Raw genomic sequence first — 19,167 nt, 5'->3', positions numbered from 1 at the left:
CTGTGTGGAGTATTACATAGTGCCCTGTTCATTTATTCGATAGATAGATAGATAGATAGATAGATAGATAGATAGATAGATAGATAGATAGATAGATAGATAGATAGATAGATAGATATCTTTTGGTGAAATCATATGGCTGCTGAGTTCTTTTTAAAATGTGCAATAAAAATATTTATTATAAACATTTTTTATAATTATATTGTAAAATGAAAAAATATATAAAATTATATTATTCATTCATTCATTCATTCTCTACCACTTATCCAAGCTTCTCGGGCATCAAGGCAGGATACAACCTGGACGGAGTGCCAACCCATCGCAGGGCACACACACACTCTCATTCACTCACACAATCACACACTACGGACAATTTTCCAGAGATGCCATTCAACCTACCATGCACGTCTTTGGACCGGGGGAAGAAACCCGGAGTACCCGGAGGAAACCCTCGAGGCACGGCGAGAACATGCAAAATCCACTCACACGAGGCGGGAATAGAACCTCCAACCCTGGGGATGTGAGGCGAACGTGCTAACCACTAAGCCACCATGCCCCCCCAAAATTATATTATAAAAATATTTATTATAAAAAATTATTAGAAATATTTTTATTAGAAATATTTTTTATAAATTAGCATGCAGCCAAGAAAGAAAGAAAGAAAGAAAGAAAGAAAGAAAGAAAGAAAGAAAGAAAGAAAGAAAGAAAGAAAGAGAAAGAAAGTGCAATTCCCCTGCTCCCAGACATACATCTCACCTCCTATAGTACCAAAAAAATCACCTCTTGCACCAGGATTAGCTAGTAGTTCTTATTCAAAAGCAGTCCACATATTGAATAATTAAAAGACAGACTGTATCAGAATAAGAACCAGGAGGCAAAAAGTCTGAAATCTCATGTTGCTTCTTGTTCTTGCTAAGGTTCACACCATCTCAAATGAATGGTTAGTTAGCTGCAGTCCTTCAAAACAAGGCTTACTTAGTCTCATTTCAGGCACACATAAATCAGAGCTAGATAAATTGAGCCGATTGAGACAGCATGCTCTAGGTGTATTTGCTAAAGGATCCCACTTTCTTTTCTACACACACGTCTGGTTTACCTGTGTCTCTATTAAATCTCAGTAAATCTCCCAAAGCAAACCAGAGGCTTTCCTGAAGCATGGATAAGCAAATTCCTCAGATGCTGCCTAAAGTGCACTCTTAAAAACACAGGAAAAAGATGTACTTTTTGTACCTACCGGTGAGGAACAGAAACTGTGCCTGAACAGTAAAAAAAAAAAAAAAAAAGCTAAAGTTATTACATCTCTTGCATAATCTCATTTTATATAATTGAGAGTTAAGGGCCTTGTTCAGAGGCCCAGCAGCAGCACCTTGGTGGATCTGGGATTCAAGCTCACAACCCACCAATCAGTATTCAAACACCTTAACCACTACAGTACACTACCATATCCCTTATGAGCACTGACCCATGTGTGGCGGAGGGGAATATGCCACTGCCATGTGGGGCAGATAACAAATCTTTGACTAAGGAAGACTGAGTGGACAACAGGATCAGAGTCCTCCTACCCAATGCTTTAGGTCTCAGTATAATGAGTGGTTAAACATTAAACAACCATGTTCTTTTTCCACACTGAATATTTCACATTCACAATTGGTTTGAATCAAATCAGTTCACCTCAAACTTTAAAGAGTCCGTTTCAAAAATCTAGAGAAAATTATACTCAGTCCATTCACGAGTCAAAATGTCCATAGACTGGCAGCAAAAATATATGAGTCTTTTTGTGGGAAACTCACATGTCAGTTTCTCGAACAACAGTTTCTTTAATACTTTGATACTAGTTGAAAAGTAAAGGTAACTTGCTTATCAACCTTCAAGGAAAAATTAACAAATTATTGTACTTCACCACCTTTGGGCCCTGGACGGAGCGTTGAAAGGTGTCCGGGTAGACAGGGTACTGTTCCCTTTACTCTTTGATCCCCAACGATTGCCCTCGTGATCCTGAAAGACACAGCACGACCCGACGAGGCCACAATCCCATCCAACGGTGATCAATTAGAGGACACAACGAACACCCGATGCCATCCAACGAATCAGCCAATAGTATCCACAACAGCATCCACTACGCTTGAGTTCATTTGAACTAACAAAAATCCGGATGAAAATCACAAAAAGAACCCCAAAACACGGGGGTATTCCACTTCCGCACTGAATAACTCGAATGACCTTAACAGGCCTGTTGTCCAGCTTCATTCACGAGCACAACGAAAATCTTGATACGTTGCTAATAATAACAGGCTTGTTAAGACGAACGGAGACTTAAAAGCATGTCAGGTAGCTTTGATGCATGTCATCAGTCTAAATGTAACTTCCCATGCTGATTAAGAAGTTCAAAATAAACTGCACGTTCTTCATAAGCTCACCACTGCTCTTCTCCCTTTTCCTACTTCTACATACATTTTTCGCGCACATGTCGGAGCAAAAACAAAATGGCGGTGCCCATATCAAAATAAAAGTCGCCTCATAATTGAATCTGTATATCCACTACATCCCCCCCTGCTAAACCCTGCCATACCAATGGACCTCCCTTCAGCGACTCAGTCCTGAAAAATAAAGAACAGAGAATAGCAGGTAAACACTGTCAGTGTGAACATCAGTACAGCAATGAAACGTTTTCAATCAGTAAAATAAAGATACACATGAACAGAGACTTTCAAAACCTTAATGTTTCAAGGTTTGCATGAGCTTATTTCAAGACATAATCAGTTCTGTACCTAACAGGTAAAGTACCTCTGTTCAAACGCTGTGAGCATCTAGATTCAGAGATGCTTTCATTTTCACTCTCAGCTTCAGAACCACCTGAATTTACAGACTCGACTCCAGACTGGTCAATTGAATCTTCAGCTGATAATTCATTATCAAGTTCTCCTATACCGGTGTCTGATTCATCCTCACTTACCCTTCTACCTTGTGTGTCTGGAAGTGTAGCTGGTGTAAATGTAACAACAGGGACTGCGAGAACATTATAATCTTCTGACTCAGTGTGTGTCTGATCTGTGGGGGCTCTAGATCCATGTCCTGACGTAGAAGACGGTAGGGGTGACTGAAAAGTTTCACTTTCACCCGTCCTTCTCCAGCTACAGATGTGACTGCTACCCCACTCCACGTCCCTGATCATCACCTGGTATCCTTCACCATCACTCTACCTATCTTACCTAAAACTACCTCTCACCCCCTCGCTCTTACTCGCCGCAACCTTCACTCTGTCTCACCTTCATCTGTAGCTTCTGGCACTCTTTCTTCCCTTCCTGATGCTAAGTCTTTTTCCTCACTACCCTTAGACTCAGCCATAGATACTTTCCTCTCATCTCTTTCCTCAACTATGGACTTCCTCTGCCCTATGTTCACTAAACGCAAGAAAACTTCTTGTTCTGCTCCTTGGCTTTCAGATGTGCTGCGCAACAATCGAAGAGAGCTAAGATCATCAGAGAGAAAGTGGAAGAAATCACAACTTGATGCAGATCTTGATTTTTACAGAACACTTCTTGTCAAGTTCTCCTCAGATGTGACTTCTGCCAAGACTTCCTTCTACAAGGAAAAGCTTGAAGCTTCCTCACATGACCCTCGGAAATTCCACAACATCATCTCTTCTCTGCTCAACCCCCCGGCTCCACCTTCTTCATCCTCCCTGACTGCAGAAGACTTTGCTTCTTTCTACCAGGAGAAGATTGAGGAAATCTGCCGGACCTTCTCTTCAGCCCCGACTGCACTTACATCTCAGAGTATGGATTCCCCTACACCTTCGTTGTCACATTTTTCAACTGTGGCAGCAGAAGAGATTTTACAACTCATCCAGTCCTGCAATCCTACCACCTGCCCATTGGATCCACTCCCTACCACTATGCTCCAGACCATCTCACAAGACCTCTTGCCCTTCATTTCCACTATCGTCAATAGATCCATAGCATCTGGTCAGGTACCAACTACAAGAGAGCAAGGGTTAGTCCCATCCTAAAGAAACCTGCTCTGGATCCATCAGACATCAGTAACTACAGACCGGTATCACTTCTCTCATTTCTTTCAAAAATTCTTGAACGCATTGTATATAATCAACTGTCTGTCTATCTCTCAGAGAACAACCTCCAAGATCCCAAACAGTCTGGCTTTAAAGCAGCTCACTCTACAGAGACAGCCCTTTTGGATGTCTCTGAGAAGCTACATACTGCTAGATCAGCCAAACTGTCATCCGTCCTTATCCTCCTTGACCTTTCAGCAGCGTTTGATACGGTCAACCACAAGACTCTCTTATCCTCCCTCAAGAGTCTTGGGATTTGCGGATCAGCTTGGGAATGGTTTGCCTCCTACCTGGAAGGACGCTCATATCAAGTAACATGGAGGGGAGTGACATCTGCTCCACGCAGACTCTCCACTGGCGTCCCACAGGGCTCAGTACTTGGTCCTCTTCTTTTCTCCTTGTATACTCACTCTCTTGGTGAAGTTATTTCATCACATGGGTTCTCTTACCACTGCTATGCTGATGATACACAACTTATCTTCTCTTTCCCACCCTCAGATGCCACAGCTTCTGACCGGATCTCAGCATGTCTGGCAGAAATTTCATCATGGATGACTGCTCATCAGTTAAAGCTCAATCCTAGCAAAACTGAACTGCTGTTCATCCCAGGTGATTCATCCCCAGGTCACGATCTTGCTATATCCTTGCACAACGATCTGATCTCCCCTTCAGCCACAGCTCGCAACCTTGGCGTAACCATGGACAATCAACTGTCCTTTTCCTCTCATGTTGCTAATGTGACTCGCTCATGTCGGTTTCTTCTCTACAACATTAGAAGGATTCGGCCATTTTTGTCCACACAGACTGCCCAGGTACTTGTTCAGTCTCTTGTCATTTCTAGACTGGATTACTGCAATGCACTGCTGGCAGGTCTACCTATGACCGCAATCCGTCCTCTGCAAATGATCCAAAATGCAGCTGCCCGGCTTGTTTTCAACCTGCCAAAGTTCTCGCATACCACCCCGCTGCTGCGATCCCTCCACTGGCTTCCGGTAGCTGCACGCATCCGGTTCAAAACACTGATGCTGGCCTACAAAGCCAAAAATGGACCAGCTCCCTCTTACCTCAAAGCCCTCATCATTCCTCGCACTGCACCCCGTAACCTCCGATCTACCAGCACTGCTCGACTGGTTCCACCATCTCTCAGGGTAAGAGGCAAGTATACTACAAGACTCTTCTCTGTACTGGCACCAAGGTGGTGGAATGAACTTCCCATAGAGGTCCGGACAGCTGAGTCACTGGCTATTTTCAAGCGGCGGTTGAAGACCTACTTATTCAGGAAACACTTCAACTAGCACTTCTTTCCTTATCCTTTGCATTTAAAAAAAAACAAACAAAAAAAAAACCCTTGACACTTTTTCATTGTAACTTTGAACAAATGTTTTAAACTCATGGTATCTTAAGTATGTAACCTAGTGAACCAGCATTAATGTATTCAGTGATTTAAGCACTTATGTACGTCGCTCTGGATAAGGGCATCTGCCAAATGCTGTAAATGTAAATGTAAATGAAAAGTGCAATGTCTAAGTTGATCTCTGTGTACCACTTTACAAGGACCCCCTTTCTCTGGGTGAATTGTGTAATGATTCTGTGTCTGCATGATTCTGTTTCACCACAATGTAAGGCAAGGGTTCCCAGTGATCTTGTATCTTATTCCTTCCCATATGTGAATGATTTCGTAACAGAAGTTCGGTCACCAGGTCTCACAAGTGCGCCATGGGATCTGCAAGCGTAGGCTCTTTTCCTTTGTTTTGAAGCTTATCGTGCTGCAGAGTTAGCTCCTTCAACAGCAGTCATTAATCGGTCATGATGGTTTTTCACCCAGTCATCAAAATTGTCGACTTCACTGACCTCCACTTCTCTTCCGTTAAGGATATCCATTGGCATTCGGGCATCCCTACCGAACATTAAGTAGAATGGCGAATAGCCAGTTGAAGTGTGGACTCGGCTATTGTATGCCATAACCAACTCAGGCAGATACTGTTTCCAGTTCCTTTTCTTGTCTGGGGGTTCTCAGCATGTCATGCATGGTTCTATTAAATCTTTCGCACTGAGAGTTACCCTGTGGGTGATACAGAGTTGTGCAACTCTTTCCGATCTCATAGACTGTACACAGCTCCTTGATGACATTGGATTCGAAACATCGACCTTGGTAGGAATGTAGTCGTGCCGGACAGCCATAATGAATAAACCAATGCTGCACAAGGGCTGTTGCAGTTGTGTGGGCGGTCTGATTTCTGGTTGGCACTGCCACAGTGAAACGGGTGAACATGTCAGTTAAGACGAGAACATTCTCATATCATCCCACAGATGCCTCCAAGACTGTGTAATCCATAGCAAGGACTTCCAGCGCTGCAGAGACATTAGTGCACCTCATCGGAGCTCTTAATTTAGGAAAGACGTCCTTTGCGAGAGCACATCTCTTGCATTCCTGAATCCAACGTTGAACATCTTTACTCATTGTCGGCCAGTAATAGCCCCGCCTCATGTGCTCCAGTGTGCTTCTTTCTCCGAAATGACCACCATGATCATGCTGACTCTCGTACGCCTTGTAACGCAAAGGTTCTGGAACCACTAATTGACGAATTTCTTCGCCATCTTGAGGATCAAGGATGGTACAGAACAGCACTCCTTTTTTAAGCTTGAGTGGGCTTCTTTAACTCAGCATTCATGTTACGCTGCTCAACTGGGCTCAGATTCTTGTTTTCAAGAACAACACGGAAGATGGGAGCTATTTGAGGGTCGGTATTTGGTTGCTCTTCTAGATCGCTCCAGCTACATCCAGGGACTTTCCTGGTCACAGACACCTTGACTGATGCTTGTACCCTCTGCTGATTTTTAGCGGCCGGCCATAAGCATGCTCGCACCTCATCTGAGTTCATCTTAATGAAATCTTTATCACAGTCCTCCTTAAAACCGCAGCTATAACGGTTCATCTTCTTCATGTCTCCAGCAGTCATGAATAGATCTTTAAGTTCACTCAACACATTCATCCCAACGATGCCAGACGTTCTATTCAACTCAGTCCTCCGTATCACAGTCTGCAGTATGACTTTAAATGACAGATGGACCTGGGCTCTCTAGCACTGGGGTGTCTCCGTCTGCAGTCCTTTCCTTCTCTGCTGTGTGAGGTTTAAAGGTTTCTTTGTTCCGAAGACAACGTCGGCTTGTGTGACCTGGTTCTTATTCACTATCCTTTAAAGGTGCTTTCCTATCTTATTCACTATCCTTTTTATCTTGCTCTCCATTACAAGAGGTTTCACTTTTTCTTTGCTGTTGACCATCTGGAACAGTTCTTCCTGTCGAGCAGCGATCTGTTGAACAGCTTCATGGAGTGACTCTAGGGTGAGGGGGACTGAAGAGCTCTCTGTCGCCGAGTTAACATGAATGACACCCAGTGAACGAGTACTGGATCTCAGACTGCTTGGAACATGAACTTCCTCTTCTTCTGACCAAGTAATAGCTTCTTGCATAAGCTGGATAAATGTCAGGTCTCTCTCAGCCTTAACTTTCCCCTTCATTTCACGCCGTAGTGAATCATCTTTGAGGCCTAACACAAGCAGTTCCTTTAGTACGCCATCAGCATCAGGAATTCTAGATGGATCTCTGCTCTGGATGATAATCAGCTTCTCTTGCAAATCATAACCATAAGAACGGATGGTTTCTCCAGGCATTTGTTTGCGGTCATAAAACTCTTTCAGCCTGCTGCCAAGGGGATGTTTGTCCCCATAAGTCTGGTCCAAAGCATCGAAAATCTCATCTACTGATTTCTTCTTTCCGTTGAGCATAAACTTGACTGTCATCTTTGCTTCATCTTTTAAATACTGCTTAACAAACTCAATTCTGTCTTCTTTAGGAATTTTCATCACCTTGAAGGCGGACTTCATTGAACTGATCCACTCTTATATGCTCAACTCGCCAGGCTTGGAAGGACATCCACTGAACTCTGGAAGTTTACGATCTCTTGGGATGTACACAGTAGACCAGCAGCTTGTTGTTCCACAACTATTTTAGCAAGGGAAAGCACCTCTCTCTGTTCAGCTCTGGCTTGCTCCAACATGCCGGACTGCTCACTAAACCGTCTTTGCATTTCTTCGAACTGTTTCTTTAATTCAGCTAGTTCAGCCATAGCGTCGACTCAAGGCTTCAACTTACACTGAATCAGGAAGCAGGAATTTATCCTGTTCGTGATGCCAATATGTGGCGTAGGGGAATATGCCACCGCCATGTGGGGCAGATGACAAACCTTTGACTAAGGAAGACTGAGTGGGCAACAGGATCCTAGTCCTCCCACCCAATGCTTTAGGTCTCAGTATAACGAGTGGTTATATGTTGGTGTCTATCGTGTTATGTGGGACTACAGATAAGGTGAGGTGGGCTTCAGGATTTATCTTATTCATGGTGGTAGCCTGAAGTGTGTGCAAGTATGGAGAATACTCAGGAAAACCCACCCTCCCAGATCTAACAAGATAGATGAGACGGCCCCACTCCTTAGTGTACATCACCACCCTTGGGTCCTGGACGGAGCGTTGAAAGGTGTCAGGGGAAAAAAGGTTACTGTTCCCTTTACTCTTTGATCCCCAACGATTGCCCTCGTGATCCTGAAAGACACAGCACGACCCGACGAGGCCACAATCCCATCCAACGGTGATCAATTAGAGGAAACAATGAACACACGATGCCATCCAATGAATCAGCCAATAGTATCCACAACAGCATCCACTACGCTTGAGTTCATTTGAACTAACAAAAATCTGGATGAAAATCACAAAAAGAACCCAAAAACATGGGGATATTCCACTTCCGCACTGAATAACTCGAATGACCTTAACAGGCCTGTTGTCCAGCCTCATTCACGAGCACAACGAAAAACTTGCTACGTTGCTAATAATAACAGGCTTGTTAAGACGAACGGAGACTTAAAAGCATGTCAGGTAGCTTTGATGCATGTCATCAGTCTAAATGTAACTTCCCATGCTGATTAAGGAGATCAAAATAAACTGCACGTTCTTCATAAGCTCACCACTGCTCTTCTCCCTTTTCCTTCTTCTACATACATTTTTCGCGCACACGTCGGAGCAAAAACAAAATGGCAGCGCCCATATCAAAATAAAAGTCCCCTCATAATTGAATCTGTATATCCACTACACATGTTTCTCTGAGATCACACTTTCCGTTTGAGATAACCAAGCAAAAAATAAGTTCATTAGTACATAAGCTGTTGAATAGACAGCTTGATAAATAGAAAAAGACTAGATGAATGGTTATACATTAAATCATCTAATTATCTAATAGTCTAATTATTATTATGACTATGTCATCAGATTTACTGTCAATCAATGAATTTTATAACTCTCAGATGCATTTGATCATATGTGCAATAGACTTAATACCCGCAGTGGCAATAAAAACATAAACATTTATTAAGAAAAGCTTATAGCTACATTAATACACTCAGGTATTTTATTCCTTTAGGTACAATTTACTATTCCTCTATATTATACATGAATCTGAAATACTGTAAATGTAAATCAACTTACTGGCTACAACAGCCATTTTTACATTCAGTATCAAATGAAAAGTGTAGAGTTTATTGGTTGTTCCAGTTTAAAATGACAAGGCCCTTAGAATTAAATGCTTTTCATCAATTTAGTTTGGAAAGAGCCAAATAGCTGCCAGAGGTGGTCCCCTTTAAAAATGCCTTGCTTCATAACTTTAAAATGGACTCACACTAACACATTTAAACGGATGAAAGGCTTGTTAATGAACTGCTGAGCCAGGTCTGCTGTGCTAAAGCAGGGAAAGGTTGCACTGGCATTCTAGCTCCTATAGCAGCAAGCACTTAAATGAAACAAAAGAAACCAAGAGATAAAAGCAACATAAAAAAGCTCTGAGACACTTTTCCATTTTAATAGATGCGTGTATTCCTTTGTGGCTGTGTCTCTTGTCTTTTGCAAAAGGCTTTAGTTCAAATTTCAATAAGTTGACTGTGCGTGACATCCTTCAATTACACACCGGGAAGCGTCGATCATTTCCTTAAATCTAATTATCTCAGGACTGCGGATTCCGTCCCTAATTTCTGAAATGCCAACTCAGTTCTGCCGGCATGCAGATTTTATTGGCAGTTGACAATATAATGTTTAATATGTCTGCCAAAACATATTGAGATTAAAGGGAGCACAAGATGTTTCGCTAGCAAACTCATGTGTTCCCTCTGAAAAGTAAAATAAATAATAGAATGTGCTTCTTTCGCAAAAGCTCTCTCTCTCTCTCTCTCTCTCTCTGTCTCTCCCTCGACACACAAACACACACACAATTATCTTCTATTCATAGGCTAATCTCAAGTAGAAAACATATTTTCACTAATTATTATGGAAGAATGAAATTAGGAAAAAGGAATTAGGATGTGCATCATGTTTTCTTCCAGGGACTAATTAGAGGAAGCTCCAGCTTGCAGTGTTGTAAAGGACAAGAGTCATTAGTGTGTTGATATTTGGTATTGGACTCTTGAACTCCTCACCCACCTCACTCACCAAGAGAAAGGCATAAATGGAGGACATGGCACAGTCTAATATAATTAGGCTTCCATCCCGAGGCATACTTTAAAACATTAATCCAATTAAAGCATTGCTTAAACCAGTTTGTGAAGTGACAAATACATGGAGAAACACACACACACACACACACACACACACACACACACACTTCCAGCTTTTGAGGGACTAATAGACCTCTGTGTTGTTCTTGTGTTCTTTGATTTCTGGCCATGACTAACAATTATAATTATATCGGCACAGATAAATAATGTGCCTCTTAGTAAAGGAAACAAGTGAAAAAATAAGAATGTGCAGCTCATTAAAATAATGAGACAGGAAGTAAACATATGTGAGCATTTCCATGTACATGTTTAGCAGAGGTTCCAATGTTGCAAGGAGGAAATCACTACATCCCTTTGGCAGGCACTAAAAAAAGAAATTCACTTCAAAAACATTAGTTCAATTTCAATTAAATTTTATTTGTATAGCATATTTAGCAGTGGACATTGTCACAAAGCAGCTCTACAAGAATCCAAAACTGTGAATATAAAATGTTCATCCTTAATGAGCAAGACAGAGGCAAAGGTGGCAAGGGATAATTCCTTGAGATGAAATGAGGAAGAAACGTTGGCAAGAACCAGACTCAAAAGAGAACCCATCCTCGTCCGGTGACTGTACACTATTTGGTCAAGTGCAATTGTTTACTTGGAGCCTTTGAGCAACTTAAGAGTATGAACATCAACATCATTTTTAAATTTATTACAATTTTATCATATATTGTGTGCTGAATCAATCAAATGTTTAATGTTAGTGTCTATGTGCAAAAGTGAACTGATGTAGTATTTCACTGCAGAAATGTCTGCATTGATATTCAGCGGTTCCGGTCCAGTCCGTGTCCATAATGTTGCACATCAAAACAAATTGTCAATCACTGTAGTAAAAGATATTTGTTGACTTGTTTGTAGACAAAAAAAAAATACATTATAAAAATTGGTGTTTACACTTTTATTACTGTCATGGAGGGAAATCTCAAACAAATCATACAACCTGTCTTCACAAATAAGAATGCACAATACTATATAGTATAGTGAAAAAAATTGTGACAGCCTACACGCTGAAAGAAAATCTGAAATGGCGCAGCACAGCATTGTGTCGGGTGCTTTTATTGAACAGCCTGTCTATTCATACAGTTTTCATAAAAACAAAAAATTACACTCCACCTTTTTTGGATGCAGTTCACTGATTTCAATTTCTTCCACTCAGATCCAGCTGCAATGTTTTTTAGGGACCAACAGTCTACCTGATCATGTGATTGTGTTGAATTGAAGAGATCAACATTCTTTTGGCATCATAAATGCTACGGCTAGTCTGTGGGTTTAGGCAACACTTTGTACAGCACTTGACAGATGTTCTTAAGCACACTGACTTACAGAAGTGCAAAATAAATAGAGTCTAACAAAAAGTACCGTACTGATGTATTAATACTCCAAATAAGCTCATAATAGCTTTGTGTTAGTTAAGTTTGTTGCGTTGTGTTTTAATAATCCCTGCACTTAATCAAAAACAACCAAAATCTATTAGTTCCTTGGGCAGGAAGTGGATGAGTTCCTTACCCTTAAAATAGAAATATCATAGATTTCTAAATTCTCAAGCCTGTAAAGCATCATGTGATTTACAAGGACAGCTCATGCTGATAAAACACATACTACTATCCGTACTGATAAGGAAATCTATTTGAATTCAGTCTATAAGTAATTTATTTTTCAGCAAACAGAAGCTATACAAACATTAAGATGTTCACGTAATTGACAGAGTAATGGATAGCTGCTGTCATTGGTTTGGATTGCACAGTTTGCATTAATATTCTACCAACCATCCAATACTGGAAGAACCTTCACTCAAAATACAAACTGCAAATAACTAAACTAGAAAAAAAAAAAGAATGGATGCATGGATGGATTATGGCTGGGTTTTTTTCTTGTGCTATGTCTGCTCTTACAATGTCGAAAGCAACCAGCAACCAGCTCCATTTCCATGCTAATGAGAATGTGTGTTGGCCGTAGCACCAAAGGGACACCTGTGGATCCAATTTGATTCCCCCAGTGGGTTATTAATCTCCAGCTATACCAGATGTGCATCCCTCAAAAGGTACCCAACAGCTACAAGAACTGCATCTTGTGAATAAAATGCAGAATGAATGGTTTCATGAATGGAAATTAGATGGATTTATGTTTATGTCTTTTGAAACTTTGTCCATTTATCCATCATTTTGCCATTTTAATGCTTTCATTGAGGAATCCAATGACCAATCTGTCAGAGCTTGACAGAACAGAACAGTGTATCATATGTTAGTTAGGCGGATGCTGGAGAAGGTATTGAAACAGCCTAACATTTACAAAACCTCAACCCTTTAAGCCGCAACATCCAACAAGTAAAATGTCCCACAGCTGACATAAAGAGAGCACTGCCTGTCTGTGAAGGAAAAATGTTGGCATTGGTTTATATCTGGTGAAGACATCAATATGACAGGCAGCTGTCTGTTTTCTCTGCAGTGTTATCAGCCCGACCTAACAGAGTGTTTCAGTTAGGGGACTGTCAACTTCAGACTTATATGAAACATATAAATTAAACATTATGCAAAATCTAAGAAACTGTGCATTTCTAATAAAATCCTTTATCTAATATTTTCACTGCTCTTTGTCTCAAGTTACTTCCGTTACTTCTTTGCACCAACCTTATTGACAAACCATAATTTAAAGCAGCTGTGCTGTAGCCATGCAAACGTGGATGCTGACACTGCAAATATACAAATAAGTATGTTATGCCAGCATGAAACATCAGATTAGGAATACCCAGGATTAGTTGTTAACCCCTGGGGAAAGGTTTGGGCAGTGTGAAACATAAAACAAGAAATCCCAGGATTCCATTTACCTGAGCTTTAGAATGATGCAGGGGTAACTTTTAAATGTGAAAAGCCCACATATAGGCAAAAGCAGGTGGACATTTGACAATCCACAAACTGTTACATGCTGCAATGCTTAAAGCACAAGATTGTCTGGAATGTCTTTGTATGCTAAAGCGCTCTAGGATTTACACTGTAATATAGTGATGATTAAATGATTTAATAGGTTAAACATCGCCTAGAAATGAGGAATTACAACTACAGTAAATGCATAAATTATTATATTATGCTCTGTGTCAAGATGTTTGCCTGCCTGGTTTTATAATAATAATAATAATAATAATAATAATAATAATAATAATAATAATAATAATAATAATAATAATAATACATGCAGTAAATTATTAGTTTTTGCTGGAATAACAAAGATTCACAGGATGGTCAGGTGGAACCATATATTTGTGGTGTAAAAGAGGACTTCGCATAGGAAACCATAATTAAAAGATTAAATGATAACATAACAAAGTATAATGCACAGCTCACACATTTTACGGTGCATGTATGAAATCTGCTCAAGTCTTTGACATAATGCAAAAACAGCCTTCATTCTCTAGAATCTTTACTGAGTTTCTAAGAAACTCTAAAATAAATATTAGACATGATTAAAGGTGATCAATATATAGTATAATCATTGGAGTTGCAATGAATAGCTGCTGTCGAAAGAAAAAAAAATCAGTATTCATTGCACTCTGTCTAAATGTCTCCTTGATCCATGTTGAATCACTCAACATAATGGGTATTTAGTATTTCAAGAACAAAATATGCTGCATGCATTTCAAGAACATTTACTTTTGATGTGTGGATAACAGTAGGGAATAGGAATTTATTCATTCTTCAGTAAACAAAAGAACACACTAGAGCAAAACAGCTAAGCAAATGTACAAATGATGCACAAAATCAAACAAGAACATCAAACAGATAACAAGATCCTGTTTGGAAAAAAAAAGAATTAACATTGTTTTTGCAAACCTAATAGTGCAAAGATACCGACAACAGTCGATACACACAGACATTCTAAAGCCGTAGCTGAAGGATTCATCATATCCCTCCTTGTTCTTAGGCACTGAACAATCAGTAAAAACTGATCAATCCAAGCTCCTCTGTTCCAAACGTCAGAGTACCTCTACAGGGAAATTAGAGTTAACATGTCATAAAAAAGAATATATTCAGCAAAATTTCACATTTTTCCATCACCGATAAAAAGCCCTAGCCTTTCCATTATCTGTTAAGGAAGTAAAGTCGGAATAAAAAAAGAGCAGCAAGATTTTTTCATCACCATTTCAATGGTATGTAGCATGAAAGGCCTTTTACTGGTAAAATAGATACAAAATGCATGTTGTAATTTTGTAAAGGAACTGAACCACCTGCACTGCACAGATGCTTTCAAGACTTTCCATCCTCATGAACACCATGAAAGCTTTCAAGCATCTCCATCATCATGAGCGCTACCACAGAACACTGATGTAGTGTAAGAGCAGGGTGAATACTAAATTCTATACTAAACTCTGAAGTGCTGTAAATATATAGGACACAAGTTCATGTTTTTGTTAGACAGATACAGTACAAGCCTGCATACAGTAACTAAAGAATATGAAAAGAGGCATAACATGCAAAAAGGAGGTTGTGTAAGACCGGGACAGATCTTCTTACAAAAACTTCTTGCACAGCTCTCAAAGGTTTTCCAGGAAGTAAAGTAACTTCAAAACCTATATTAATGCTGAAAGTCAGAACTACAGTCTCATAGGCAGTAGGAACTATACCAATAAGTTACAGAATTATAATCGCAATGGTTACGCCTCACCATTCTTCTCAGTGTTAGTGTCTCACAATTCACAGAGCAGAGACAGAGCAAAGCAGAAGTTGACATCTCAACACCCCGGTGAAACTTTCAGAAAGCAATTTCCACCCACCAGTGGTCAGGGCCATAAATTCCAGGATTCAGAGAGATGACATGACACCGCAGAGCATCTACTGCATCCTCAACTTTTCTGAATCTTAAAAAAAAACACCTCTTTTGAAAAAGATTAGTTTGAAAAAAAAAACAAGGATGCAAAGTGTGAGATGTTAAGGTCCACAGCTCCAGCACAAGTCCTCATCTTCTTTTATGTTCCTTCTTTTTTTAATAATTAAAATGTATTTACATAAATTATGATATATACATTTACTTAATTAATGGTGCATTTACAATATATATATATATATACATATTGCAGTTTGTGTACAAAATGTGCTATGGAAATAAACCTTTGTGGTATAGCATTAAAATGACACCTTTTTCATATTTAAAAGTAAGGTTTTCATGGTGCCACAGAAGTCACTTCACAGCTTACATCTTACTCTCGAGCTCTGTGAGTTATGTGGGTTTCATCCAGGTTGCCTGGTTTCCTCCCACTTCCAAAAAACTTGTCAGTAGTCAAATTGGTTATGCTAAAATTGTCTTAGCTTTGAACGACATATTGCATCGTTAACTGTAAAGGAACGGTGTCCCATTGAGGGTGCATTTTTACCTCATGCCCTGTATTTCTGGGATAGGCTGTGAATACACAGCAAATCTAACCAGGATAAAGCAGCTACTGAAAATGAACAAACGAACAAATGAGTGAATGAAAGCTAGGCTATAGTGAATGAAATTCCAGGGTATTTGCCACTTGTTAAATATTATAATTTCACTTTTGCGTAAGTCAGCGTAATAAACGTTTTCCTATGCATAAATCCAGTGCTGATGAATAAGCTAGCTTCAGAATACACTAGTCTATATGGTGCATTTTCAAACTCAGATTGTGCTATTCCATGACTTATAACCAAGTTTAATTTCTAAATTTAATTTTAATTTTAATTTTAACCAAATTTCCCTCAGACTTAAAACAGAGTTAATTAGCTAAGAAAGTTTGGTGTCTAAGGTTTACTTTTTAAGATATAGAGCAATAAGGCAAAATGTAGCTAACATATCAGCTAAGGAAATAGCGGCCAGTTATCACATTAAAACAATGAGCAGTTCTTTGCTGGACGATGGCATTTAAAAAAAATTATATTAATAAAGAGTGTAAATGAAGCTTAACTGGAAGCTGGAAACTTCAATTATTTGTTAGAACACATCAGCTTTGTAGCCTAACAAAAACTTGTTCCTTTAAGCTACAGTACTTGATGATCAAACTAACTTAGTGAGCTAAAGCTCATTCTGAAGGAAAAAGTGGTGGAGAGTATATACTGTAAACAGCATACATGTTTCAAGTATGTTCATTTAGGTCTGAATATATTAGTCGGTGCTATGTTTTATTCCCTTAGGGATACACCTATAGAAATTGTGAGGTGTCTATGTGCCTGTGTGTATGATAAATTCTGTACTAAATAAAATCCTGTATGCGTATGAGCTTCCATGAAATGAACAAACGAAATCTACTGGGAATTTTGTTCTTATTTTTTGCAACATTCTCTAACAGTACTGGCTGAGCAGGAAAATGGCCACAGCTCCCTCAACTGGTGTGGATGATTAACTTCAGAAAAAAACACTAACTCAGCAAACAGAGAGAAAAATACCTGCTGCTATCTATAGAGAAGCACGGCTCTTTTCATTTCTTCTCTCTTCTGTCAACAAGACCTCCAGATATGGCACAACAATCTTTAATACAAAGCAGAGCCGAAGCTGCTGACAGCAGGCAGACAGCTCTTTTCCCCTTGCTACACACACACACCATCCTGAGGCTGATGAGGTGCTGATGGGATGTGAGCGTGACTTTCTCTCTCTCTCTTTGACAGCCTCCCAATTACTGGCCTCCCGGCTTCTTCCTCTGTCATTCCCGGAGCCAGCTGGATGTGACGGGGACTCCTGAAACACAATACCTGAACAGTGTGGCCAAGAAATGACATTTCAATCCATTCTCTGTTCATTTTAAAAGAGCAGTCATGGATAAGCCTTAATTAGAAGGCTAATATGAATGACAATGATGGGGATAATAGATGTTATTTCTAGTGACTTCCCTTTTGTGAGCAGTCCTTTCGTGATGAGCAAATAAGGAACAAGGGCTGTGAGTTAATAAGGCTATTGCACACCACCGATTTTCCCTAATTATAAAGCCAGTTTCCTTGTGTAAGTATTCTTTCAGAGAGCAAATATCTCCCCCCACATACAGCATGAAAATCCATGATTCATCTAAACATGTGGTAAAGTGCTGTTAATTGCATCACATTCTTTTTTTAAATAGTACCAGGGCTCTCAAGTGTCATGCATGACAGTCACTATTTCGGTCTTTTGTCACGCTCTCCCGCCACACATTGTATTTGCCACGCAGAAAAACTTACTATATATCATATATATATTATGCCACAGTGCCCAAAATGTATCTGTCTGCACCGCTGTCTCTATGGAACCGGGCAGGAATCAAGCGTGTCTCCCCTCGAGCTCTTAGTAGAGCCTGCCACTTATCAGCCAATCAAAAAAAGAGGCTACACAATAGCCAATCAGAAAATAGCACTATTGTATCTGGGTAAGATTTAACACAACAACCAATGAAAAAAGCATATCCTGGAATTGTTCAGCATCATCCACATAATGCACAGAGAAAACCACTGGAGCTGCAAGCATCACTTTGAGCACAGAGTAAGTCATGATCTCTTGTTGTAATGGTACAACAAATTCACAACTTGTTTGACACAAACAATGACATGTTGACTGCTGTTAGAGATGTTTCCAAGATAATCAGCATGAGTATTTCATGAGTGTCTGTAACTAGACAACAGTTTTACAGCCTGTTCACTGACAACACCTGCTCAGAACAAGTAGTCTTGGTTTTAGTGCTTCCACATTTTAATGCTGATGCCAAGAGGGTATTTTGGATGGTCGGCTTGAACAAAACCTCAACATGAAACAGCTTGTCTCTGGATGGGACATTGTCCTCAATCATGACCGAGCCGAACTGTTGGAGCCAACATTACAAACGATAAAGTAGTCAAAAAAGGCAACAAACACTTACAATAAACAACACCAGTCATAATCTCTCTCTCTCTCTCTCTCTCTCTCTCTCTCTCTCTCTCTCTCTCTCTCTCTCTCTCTCTCTCTCTCACACACACACACACACACACATACACACACACACACACTCACACACGCACACACACACACAAACAGGGGATGGAGATGTCACTCTCGCCTGTCTTCAAAACTTGAGAGCCCTGTAGTACCAAGTTTTTTTTGTGAAGAGACTCTTTTAAGAATTTACAAAAGGTTTTCCATGCTTATTGGTTTGCAGATTTTCTCACCATTAACTTTGTACTTTTTGTCTGTAGCCATGACTAAAGCTCATTTGTTGAAATAAATTCATTTAGAGGTATAGTCAGAGAAGAAATGGCTTAACACAGTCTGCTGCCACCCTTCAGGTGAAAGAGGAATTGCGACGTGTTGGCTGCCGGGCTGCCTATCATACATTCTAATATAGAGGCCGTGGGCCACATCTGTACACAGGCTGTATTTGGCCCTGGGGCCAGACTTTGGACATCCCTGCCTTAGTTGGAGGGACACTGCAAACGAATACAAAATAGGGATGTAACACAATGTCACCATCTCAATGAGCATCTAAAAGTGTTCCAAATGTTCATGTCTATCT

The sequence above is a fragment of the Tachysurus fulvidraco genome, chromosome 5, assembly GCF_022655615.1.
Source record: "Tachysurus fulvidraco isolate hzauxx_2018 chromosome 5, HZAU_PFXX_2.0, whole genome shotgun sequence".
Lineage (NCBI taxonomy): Eukaryota > Metazoa > Chordata > Actinopteri > Siluriformes > Bagridae > Tachysurus > Tachysurus fulvidraco.
Note: the sequence above shows the minus strand (reverse complement) of the source record.